General features: G+C 35.1%; 1 protein-coding gene across 1 annotated transcript in view; it reads right to left on the bottom strand.

Annotated features, from left to right (window-relative positions):
* LOC111059764 overlaps positions 1 to 12036 on the bottom strand; it is a 154447-nt gene that overhangs the window by 73974 nt on the left and 68437 nt on the right. The window lies entirely within an intron of this gene.

Below are 12036 nucleotides of genomic sequence, written 5' to 3'. Positions count from 1 at the left end.
TATTTTTTATATTAGTTACCGTAATTTAAATTTCAATCAATTTTTTAGATATATTTTGAGACAAAACTGTGAAATATGCAATTATATTAATTTTTTAATCACATTATAAAAATAGTAATGAAAATTCTATTCATCCATCTATCCATGAGATATTGCACCAGGCGCAAAGCGCGAGCTATAAAAATTCAAACAATTATTCGAAATATTAATAGTATAAAAATATTGTCACTATTGTAAATTATTAATTAGTAATATTGAAATTAATTGACAGTGAAAGTTGTCATAACCAAGATTCAAACTATCAAAATAGGCTGTTTGAATTTTATTTATTTTTCAATTTCTTATAAATATTGGGAAGTTTTTTTTTGGTGTGGCGAAAAATAGCGTTCGCACCATGGGCAAAAATGTATTTCCGGCTCTCAATCTTTTCTAGTCCTCGGCCTACGGCCTCGGACTTAAAAACTGATTTCGAGCCGGAAATATCTCATTTTCGGCCCTAGGTGCGAAATATACTATTATATGTTGCGCATTTACGGCAATTAAAAAAGGAACATACCTGTCAAATTTCATAAAAATCTATTACCGCGTTTCGCCGTAGATGCGCAACATATAAACATTTAAACATCTAAACATTAAGAGAAATGCCAAACCGTTGACTTGAATCTTAGACCTCACTTCGTTCGGTCAACAAGGTTTTTGGAAATTTTGCATTTAAAGGATAATATAAAAAGAAAAAGGAGCCTCCTTCATAGGCCAATATTAGAGTAAAAATCAGACTATTATTCATCATAAATCAGCTGACAAGTGATTACACAGATGTGTGGAGAAGCCAGTCTATTGCTGTATTTCCATGAGGTCTGAAGTTTCAATCAGGTACTTGTGGATGAGAATACTGCGTGAGGTCTACTGTTCACAGAGCTACTAGTGGTAACACCTACCACATCTTTAGCTGAACTTATGTTGTATGTTATTGTTAAAGGAACAATCTCTTACCATACAATCAAATAGATAATGAATGATGAAATATTCCAAAAATTGATAGATTCCTCTGTATTATAGAACAGCTGTATCGAAAGAGAATCAAGTTTCCTCTTGAATACATAAGTGAGTTATAAATGAGTGCTTGTAGAAATCGAACTAAACAGAGTGGGAACTGAGAAAAATGTTCATTGCTGAAACTCAAGTGACGAAAGTTCAATATATGGTGTGTGACATCTTCATCACCTCTTCATGTTGAGAGCACTTTTCACTGTCACATTAACAACCGGGGAAAGATGAAGAATTTTCTCGAAAGCTTTTCTTGAAGGAAATGGAAAGCACGATTGAATGATGACAAGAGTGACATGACGCGGCTTTCTTACGGAAAGTTTCATTCAATTTTGAAAACGAGTATGTTGAGCTTATTAGATTTTCAAAGCTTTCAACATCTTTCATGCGTCATTGCATTGAAAGCCAGGAAACGTTCTTGGCAGTGTATTACATGAAAATATTTCTACATAGTAGAACGGAGAATATGAATATCATGTAAAGCATAGTGAATTGAAAACGTGGCTTTCCAGTTATTTGATATCTGGAGAGTATTCCGGTCATTCGATATCTGGAATATACTCTGGTTATTTCATAGCCAAGACTTCATTCTGATTTCATGATACGAGGAAAATATGGGAGGCAAATATGTTTTTCTTTGAAGGATGAATTTTAATGAGATGGTTGAAATCTGCGGCGTCTTGCTAAAAACCCTAAAAGTATACATACCAACACATGAAATGGAAACCTTGACGTGAATGAGGAAAGGAAAGTGTATTGTATTTCAAGAGTGTATTGTGAAACTTCATTATACTTTGTAAAGTATCAAATTTGGGTAGATAAAAATCCCTAACCGAAACAGTAATAGGTCTGAAAATAAAGTAACCGGCTAATATCGCCAAATAGATAATAACTAAGATTAGATAGCATCAGCTTGTTCTGGCTAAGTGGTACAAAAACCTAAAAAGGATTTGAAGGAATTTTGTTGCTAATAAATAGATTATTATATAAAATATTTTGAAGATTGAGGTTAGGTACATGTATTCACGGATCGGTGACCTAGAGATCGATCAAACCGAGAAACGTAGAATCTGACCAAAACCCCTTGGCAGAGCTTTATTGCAATCAGATGGTGTGCAATGTGAAAAAACATCTGATCACGTGGCTAATTATTAGGTAGCATGGAATTAATATTAATGTATAGAATATTAGCTAGCATGTAAAGAGCATAACAAATAAACCAAATAAAAATAATTAAGTGTATTCAGGAAATAAGAGGTACCAGGCGCATGAATACCGAATAAAATTTGCATGCACCAATAGTAAAACGGCAGTTAATAGGCGGCAACTGTAGGCCAATTCAAAAATATTTATATATATTTCTATAAATGTTCGGAATCTATGTTGAATTGTTGTATAGTCTATGTTATCGATATGGCTCGAAAGCAAAGAAATTATTAATCATACAATCTAAGCAATATTTTGGCATTTTTTGTAAGATCTATTTGAACCTAATGGCGGAGGACTAAGATATTTAAATTTTATGCTAATTTGAAAGTCGGAAATAGGATCTGTAAAACTTGAGAAAGGAGAACCAGCACTCGCCAACCAAATGCCACCAGGAGAGGACCCCAAATATTTTAGAGCGTAGTACCTTAATAATGATTTTGTAAAAGTTAAAGTTAAATTAAATTATTAAATTTCTTAAAAGACTTCGTGATGCTATTGTGAAGCAGAAGTCATTTTCATTTTTTAAATAAATTTATAACCCCTTGGAGGAGACGATTCCGGCTACCATATTCCCGGACCACATGGAGTTGGATCGACATCGGCGGCTTACAAGAAGATTTTCGACACGTGAGTGATTAATTTGAATTAGTGATGGGCGCCCTAGTGCTTCGAATTAATCTGATGATCAAAGCTAGCTCGCCGAAAGGGTTTTTATTATAAATTAAGAAATTAATAAGAGTAATACTTGCGCAAGTAAAATTATTATTAAAGGTATTTTATTAAAAGAAAAAAGATAGATCAATATTTCAGAAATTTCTATTAACTCAAAGAAGTACAAAATCTAGGCTATTAAAACATATACATATGATATTTAATTTTTGCAATATAATTTGCGATAGTTTATTATAGCTCTAATTCACTAGATGAATGGCTCTACCTATTCTGTCAGGTGCCGAATCTTGCACCCTGAGATAAAAATATATATTCGATATAAAGAAATCTACTAAGTACTAGAGATTTTAATATATATATATATTTGGATTATTAGTGGCTAATTTATCAAGCTGATCTTAAAGCACACATTTTTAATTGAATTGTCCAAGTCGACAAGTATTAGCAAGCGCATATCGCAGCTACATGCAACAGAATGCATATGATTTTAAGATAAGGCACATGGTAATGATTCGTGCCATAAATCTAGAATATAAAGTTTAGCCTGTGATATTTTTATTTATTTCAATTATTGTTCTATTTTTATATTATATTTTTTATCGCTCTATATATATTTTTTGCCTCGATTTATTTTTTGCATTATTTGTGTAATATATGCATGAAACGTTTATGGTGTGCAATTTATTTATTATTCCTCAACACTATTGTATAAGTATCATATTTATATATATTTATTTTTTATTGAATTACAAGAGTTATAGGAGAAGCCATACCTAGGCCTAGAAAGATTTATGAGACTGAATACTATTAGAAAACCACGACCTAATTATATAATTATATCAAATCTCATGCTTTACCGACTGATGCCAAGCAGGAGGCTAATCGTTATTTAAATATAAAGAATAACGTGACAGAAAGACATGCCGTACCAACGTGGGACTGATGATGAGAGCCAAGCTCATTGAATAATTATTTGAAATTAAGTCAATAACCATATTGAAAATTATAGATAACTTATACGAGTTTTGAGGAAAACTGGCGAAGTGAAATTTGTATTACTTTTTGGGGAATCAATAGCTTTAAATAAGAGAAATTATATGTTTTAAAGAAAATTTTATATTATTAGTACTGTAAAAAATACATGTTTATAGAGAGAGATTATATTTTATAAGCCTAAACTGCTATTACTTTCTAGTCAAAAATATATTATGTGTTTAAGCCGGTTGGAAAATAAGTCACAGCCTGTAAACTAGCCAAGAATAATTAAAACAAAACATTGGGGGCGCTAGAGCATTATAAAAAACTTAAGTATAAATACCTTGTCGTATGAGTATCCAAACACTTTACACATCACTGTTTCACTGTAAGTCCCGGTTTGTGTCTCTTTTTTAAGCATTTTCGCTTATCATTTATCATTTTTAATTAGCATTTATCATATTTGACATAATGAATCACACTCCCGCAAACTCTGAAGTTTCATATATGTACGGCGGTTGCACAGATCCCACTTTGTCGACTCCAAGCACATCAAACCCCACCACGGTAGATGCCAATACGCCACGAGAAAGGGAACCAGGAAGCGTCGGGTCGATAGTCTTCGATCCACAAGGTATGCAACCTCTATCATCCACTCGAATCGACGCCGCTGACACATCATTGAATCAACGGATAGCAGAGATCAACTTTGAAGGGGGCGAGGAGCAGCCTGCAGAACCCGCATCGCCGGAGGCTGAGTCACACCTGGGCAAACAAAGTATATTTTCAATCACAGAGTTGGATCCGCTTCAAAAGGTAATAATGGAACAAACTAGCAGTACTTTCAATATTATGTTACAAAAAACAATGGATAATATGATGCAGGAGATTAAAAAAGAGATTGCTACAGTAAAAGAGGAAAATAAACAAACAGTGGAACAGGGCATGAAAGAGACCGCAGGCGCTATAAAATCAGTAGAACAACGGTTGGATAATATTGAAACTAAAGTAGAGAATCATAGGGAAGAATTAAAAGTAATGATAACCCTACAAAAGAAAGTCAGGATAAAGTTACGGCAGGATTATCGGAAAGGTTGGATACGGTTACATGTGAACTCAATGAAAGGATAGATAACCTAACCACACAAATCACTACACCCATTCAGGATATAACAATAACATTAAGGCCGATTGCCACCAAGAAATCCACAAATAAATTACCGTTGCCAATCAAACATTAACAACTACAGTTGACAAAAATATTAACAGTATTAAAGAAATACAAAATAAACAGATTAATATGTCCACAAAAATGAACCAACTGCAAGGTAGCATCAATCAAAATACTGAAACCTGTAAAGCTTTAAACGGAACTCTACTAATTCAAAAATCCACTCTGACTCAATTAAATCAAGAAATAAACGAAAATAAAATTACACATAATAGTCAATGGCAGACAACACAGGAAAAAATAACAGCATTAGAAAATCATATTCAACAACGACCTCAAGGGATTCAAACAGACAACCTCAACGTACATAATATATTACAAGGACTGGGAAAATTTGATAACACTGATCGCCATTTGCAACCTCAACCATTCATTGATCAGATAAAATTAGTACAAACTCTTGCACCTACCTCTTGGAATTTTTGGCGTCTTCGTTTGACTAATTTATTGATTGGCGAACCCCTGATGTTCTTTTGGAGTAGAGCCCATGAATTTACATCATTGGATGAGTTTGTAGCTGTCTTCCTGGAACAGTATTGGAGCAGAAGTAAACAGTTGGACGTGCTAGCGGACATTATCTCATGCGATTTCAACCCTAACTTAGACGGTGCATGTACCACTTTCGTCACTGCCCTACAGTTTAAAAATTCTCAATTGAGCGAGCCCATTAATGAATCGGCATTAGCAAGTATTATTTTAAAGAAGCTACCGTATCAAGTTAGAATGGCACTCGCCACACAACCCATTACTGATTGCAAGCAGCTGATAAATCATTTATATGGCATACAGTCTGTGATGGCAATATCAAACCACCGTTCAGACCAGAGATACGCACAAAATCAACATAACTCAAAATTTAATCAGTATAACAGCCAAAATTATGAACCGGTATCATATGATCGCTACCGATCTGCCCCTCAATTTGAACGCCGCTATGAGCACAGGCAAAATGGTAACTGGAATAATGAAAAATTTCAAAATCGCACAACCAACCACTATGCCCAGCAGAGCAATCGTAAGAATCACTATGATGGCCGTGATCGATTAAACTCAAATAATAATCACACTCAGAACAATTACAACAGAAATTATAAACCGCCACCTCAACAAGTAAGCACAAATTATACATTAGCACATGCAATAGGATTGAATCAACAAAAAACCCAGAACCCAGCACCCAACGACCCGCCACCAGATATACAGAAAACTACAGCTAATAAACCAGGACTACATGATACCCCCGATATAACACCTACAAGCTCCAATGAAACAAACAAAGAAAATCAAGATATTTCAACATCATACACCACCTTTAGAAATGATTTACCTAAAATATTATTAGAAGAACCGAAGCCAAAACAAGACAGCCTACTACAAAAAACCGCCGCCAAACATGCAATTAAAACCAGCCGCAAACATCAACCTCTATTAAGTTTCCTGTTTCCCACCGAAGACCAATCACCGCCGGAGAACACAAACAGTCGCCAGGAGGAGACCGCCACCATACTACCTGTTCTGACCGCCACTATGCATCCGCGCACCGAGCCTACACCCGCGCATCAATCAACCCCACAGCAGACCAAGGAACCCAGGATAGAGGACCAAGAGGATGACACCAGGGAGGACAACATGCAGGAGAAAAGAGGCATGCATCACAAGGCCCGGAGAAAGAAGCGAAAGAAACGGAGGAACCGCGCGCGCACATACCGGCCGCATGCACGCTTCAAGAGGCAAAGAAGAACACAGGACCGACACCGAGGAGGACAGGAGCGGACCGATGGCGTGCATCCGCGGCACATACGTTTCAAGAGGGCAAACCAGCTATGTGACTGGCAAAATGGACGTAATAAATGTGATAAAAAATCAAGGAAAACATTATTATCAAACCGATTACTAACCTTCCTTAATAAATTTAATCTTGGCATAGGACCGCATGGCAACAATCCAGTGTTTTAATTCCTTCCAGCCGTTAGAAGCCTGCAATAAGAAAAAGAATAATTTTTAAATGTGTAATTAAATTAGCTACATCCACTAAAAAAGGACACAAGCGGGGATAGTATATTTAAAATTTGTAAATTACCTTTAAAGAGAAAAAATGCAGCAGTTAGGTTAATTATGAAATTCGACAGCAAATTCTGTAGAGCCAGTGACCAGCTGGGCAAGGCCACCTGAATCAAATATGTAATGCCTGCAAACATATGATTATGAAAAAGTATGGTTACCCCAAAATTGTTATTTATTATTGTTATTTATATTGTTATTTATTATATTTATTAATGTCGGTATATTTATTTATATGTTTTATATTTATTACTTTTAATTATGCCACGTTTGTTACCTGAAAAAACCTAAAGTGAATACAAGCTACCAAAAAACCAAGAGCCATTAGCAAAAGAAAAGTATTGTACCTGATGTATAGAAAATTATTTATATTAAGACCTAAGAATACTATAAGATATAAGCCCAGAAGTTTGTGAATCGAAATTATTGTCTAAAAGGAATCATTTATGAGAATTATGAAATGTGTGTAGTTAGGTTGGCGGCCCTGCAAGCGGCGAATTTAAAAATTACTATGTTTAAGTGTTGTCAGGAGGAGTGCGTTTAGAAGTTTATATTTATGATATTTTATGTGTGTTGAGGAGGAGAATTTGTTATTGTATTTGATAAGGTATAAAGGAGATGCAGCAAATATGTCTGCGAACTGTGATAGAAGTATGAGAGTATAATTTATAAATAAGTATAGTGTATATCGATGTATTGAAGGGTGGGTTTTCATTAAAAACATTGTGATTCTCAAATATTTTGAATTCAAACCCAGGGGCGCGTGTAAAGTATTAAATTTGGGTAGATAAAAATCCCTAACAGAAACAGTAATAGGTCTGAAAATAAAGTAACTGGCTAATATCGCCAAATAGATAATAACTAAGATTAGATAGCATCAGCTTGTTCTGGCTAAATGGTACAAAAACCTAAAAAGGATTTGAAGGAATTTTATTGCTCATAAATAGATTATTATATAAAATATTTGAAGATTGAGGTTAGGTACATGTATTCACGGATCGGTGACCTAGAGATCGATCAAACCGAGAAACGTAGAATCTGACCAAAACCCCTTGGCAGAGCTTTATTGCAATCAGATGGTGTGCAATGTGAAAAAACACTGATCACGTGGCTAATTATTAGGTAGCATGGAATTAATATTAATGTATAGAATATTAGCTAGCATGTAAAGAGCATAAATAAAAAACCAAATAAAAATAATTAATGTATTCAGGAAATAAGAGGTACCAGGCGCATGAATACCAATAAAATTTGCATGCACCAATAGTAAAACGGCAGTTAATAGGCGGCAACTGTAGGCCAATTCAAAAATATTATATATATTTCTATAAATGTTCGGAATCTATGTTGAATTGTTGTATAGTCTATGTTATCGATATGGCTCGAAGCAAAGAAATTATTAATCATACAATCTAAGCAATATTTTGGCATTTTTTGTAAGATCTATTTGAACCTAATGGCGGAGGACTAAGATATTTAAATTTTATGCTAATTTGAAAGTCGGAAATAGGATCTGTAAAACTTGAGAAAGGAGAACCAGCACTCGCCAACCAAATGCCACCATAGAGGACCCCAAATATTTTAGAGCGTAGTACCTTACTAATGATTTTGTAAAAGTTAAAGTTAAATTAAATTATTAATTTCTTAAAAGACTTCGTGATGCTATTGTGAAGCAGAAGTCATTTTCATTTTTAAATAAATTTATAACCCCTTGGAGGAGACGATTCCGGCTACCATATTCCCGGACCACATGGAGTTGGATCGACATCGGCGGCTTACAAGAAGATTTTCGACACGTGAGTGATTAATTTGAATTAGTGATGGGCGCCCTAGTGCTTCGAATTAATCTGATGATCAAAGCTAGCTCGCCGAAAGGGTTTTTATTATAAATTAAGAAATTAATAAGAGTAATACTTGCGCAAGTAAAATTAGTATTAAAGGTATTTTATTGAAAGAAAAATATAGATCAATATTTCAGAAATTTCTATTAATCAAAGAAGTACAAAATCTAGGCTATTAAAACATATGCATATGATATTTAATTTTTGCAATATAATTTGCGATAGTTTATTATAGCTCTAATTCACTAGATGAATGGCTCTACCTATTCCGTCAGGTGCCGAATCTTGCACCCTGAGATAAAAATATATATTCGATACAAAGAAATCTACTAAGTACTAGAGATTTTAATATATATATATTTGGATTATTAGTGGCTAATTTATCAAGCTGATCTTAAAGCACACATTTTTAATTGAATTGTCCAAGTCGACAAGTATTAGCAAGCGCATATCGCAGCTACATGCAACAGAATGCATATGATTTTAAGATAAAGGCACATGGTAATGATTCGTGCCATAAATCTAGAATATAAAGTTTAGCCTGTGATATTTTATTGATTTCAATTATTGTTCTATTTTTATATTATATTTTTTATCGCTCTATATATATTTTTTGCCTCGATTTATTTTTTGCATTATTTGTGTAATATATGTATGAAACGTTTATGGTGTGCAATTTATTTATTATTCCTCAACACTATTGTATAAGTATCATATTTATATATATTTATTTTTTATTGAATTCATAGGATAAATATGTTGGAGGAACGTTATCCGAATACATACCATTGAACCATTTACCTCCGTAAACAAACCCATAGTGCATGACAGGTGGTTGATGGTAACTTCAGCACATGTAACTTCAAACACTATACTTCGTGTAAATCTTCTTCAGACTTGGAGGAATTTGCGGCGCAGAGAAATATGGAGGGAGATCAGCCAATTGCAGTGATGGATTGAGTCATAGGTGGAAGCGTAGTTGTCAATTTGTCGAATAGACTCAGTCGAAACTGAGAATGCAGAGAGGAAAGTTCCTAAGTTTAACATGAGCGCTTGAATACTCACTGGAAATTAGAGAACGCTGGCCGATACACAATGGAAACATAGCAGCCGTATGAATAGCAGGCCACTGTGTACCTTCTTTGCTGCGCATGTCCATCCCAAGTCGGAAGTTAATTTAAACGAAGTATAGCTGATATAGATCAGCTGAAATCAACAAATTTTTATTGGTGCCCCATCATTTTGAATGGATGCCACACACCTCACGAGAGTGTATATGCAAGTATATAATACGATTTTTATTGTAATCTTCATGATTGAAGAAACTTACCCTAATCTTGTAAAAATTTGATTTCTTTCATAAAATTAAAGTATTGCCGCACATAAACAGTTCAAAAATTGAAGAATTCAACTATTTGGAAATGAATAAATCAATTTATTACTTTCCTTGCCCTATTACCATAGGTAAGGAAAGTATTGCTTTCCAAAAAAATTTAAGTTACCCTAATTTCATGTTTTCTATACTAGTACGTTTCATTACTTTCCTTGCCCTATTACCAATAGGTAAGGAAAGTATTGCTTTCCGAAAAAAATTAAGGTACCCCAATTTCTAAATTTCTATACGTTTCAAGGTCCCCTGAGTCCAAAAAAGTGGTTTTTGGGTATTGGTCTGTATGTGTGTGTGTGTGTGTGTGTGTGTGTGTGTGTGTTAAGCTGCGTACTCATATACGCGCTTCCAACCCGCATCGAGCACGCTCCACCCTCGTACCGCCCTCGTTCCTCCATCGTACCGCAGTCGCTCCACCCCCGCTCTGCAGTCGCGCCCATCATGAACGTTACGGAAGATGTTAGATCTTCTCGCGTTCCCCGGTCGAACACTCTTGCTCCCCGGTCGATCATCAATCGCTCTGCTGGAGTGACGTTCGGTTGCGGAGCAGAGCGAAAGTCTGTATGCACCTTATGAGTGTATGTGCGTCTGTGTACACGATATCTCATCTCCCAATTAACGGAATGACTTGAAATTTGGAACGTAAGGTCCTTACAATATAAGGATACGACACGATCAAATGCGATTCAAGATGGCGGCTAAAATGGCGAAAATGTTGTCAAAAACAGGGTTTTTCGCGATTTTCTCGAAAACGGCTCCAACGATATTAATTATAGTTATACCTGAAATAGTCATCGATAAGCTCTATCAACTGCCACAAGTCCCATATCTGTAAAAATTTCAGGAGTTCCGCCCCATCTATGCAAAGTTTGATTTTAGATTCTCAATTATCAAGCTTCAGATACAATTTAAACAAAAAATTTCGAGTGGAATAGATTGAGCATGAGAATCTCTACAATTAATGTTCAGTAACATTTTCACCTAAAATTGAAAATAAGCACGAAATTCGAGAAAATGTTATTATCTCAATTGCAAACTGTTGGCAACTGTTGATTCTATTAAATGATTCACTATGAAGAGATAGCAGACCTCGTATGTCTCCAGCATTATTGTCCTGTCCCAAGCTGGCTCAGATCTTTGTAGACTTGAGACGCGCGGGAACACTAGCGTCAGGTGATCAATTTTCATAACAGTAAGGAAAGTTGTGTGAGTGCGCCACACCAGATTTTTACAAAATAGTTTGGAGAGCATGCTCATTTGAATTGTCCCGCTGCAATCAGCTGTTTCTGTTTTGCTATAATGCCAACAATACAACAGCAAAATATTGTGAAATTCCCTTATGTTTACTGCGTTAAAGTCCTGGACTCAAATAAGTCGAGAACTTGATAGACTCCGGAGTTTAGAAGATGAAATCGTGACTCAGAAAGTCAATTTAGACCCGTGAGATTATTTTAGTCCTGGACTCTGTAAATCCAGAACTTATAGATCCCGAGCTCGGAAACCGGCCCTTGAACATTTGAACATTTACACATTAAGAGAAATGCCAAACCGTCGACTTGAATCTTAGACCTCACTTCGCTCGGTCAATAAGCTTGAAATTCGAGAAAATGTGA

The sequence above is a fragment of the Nilaparvata lugens genome, chromosome 6 (assembly GCF_014356525.2).
Source record: "Nilaparvata lugens isolate BPH chromosome 6, ASM1435652v1, whole genome shotgun sequence".
Lineage (NCBI taxonomy): Eukaryota > Metazoa > Arthropoda > Insecta > Hemiptera > Delphacidae > Nilaparvata > Nilaparvata lugens.
This window is presented reverse-complemented; position numbering and strand designations above follow the sequence as displayed.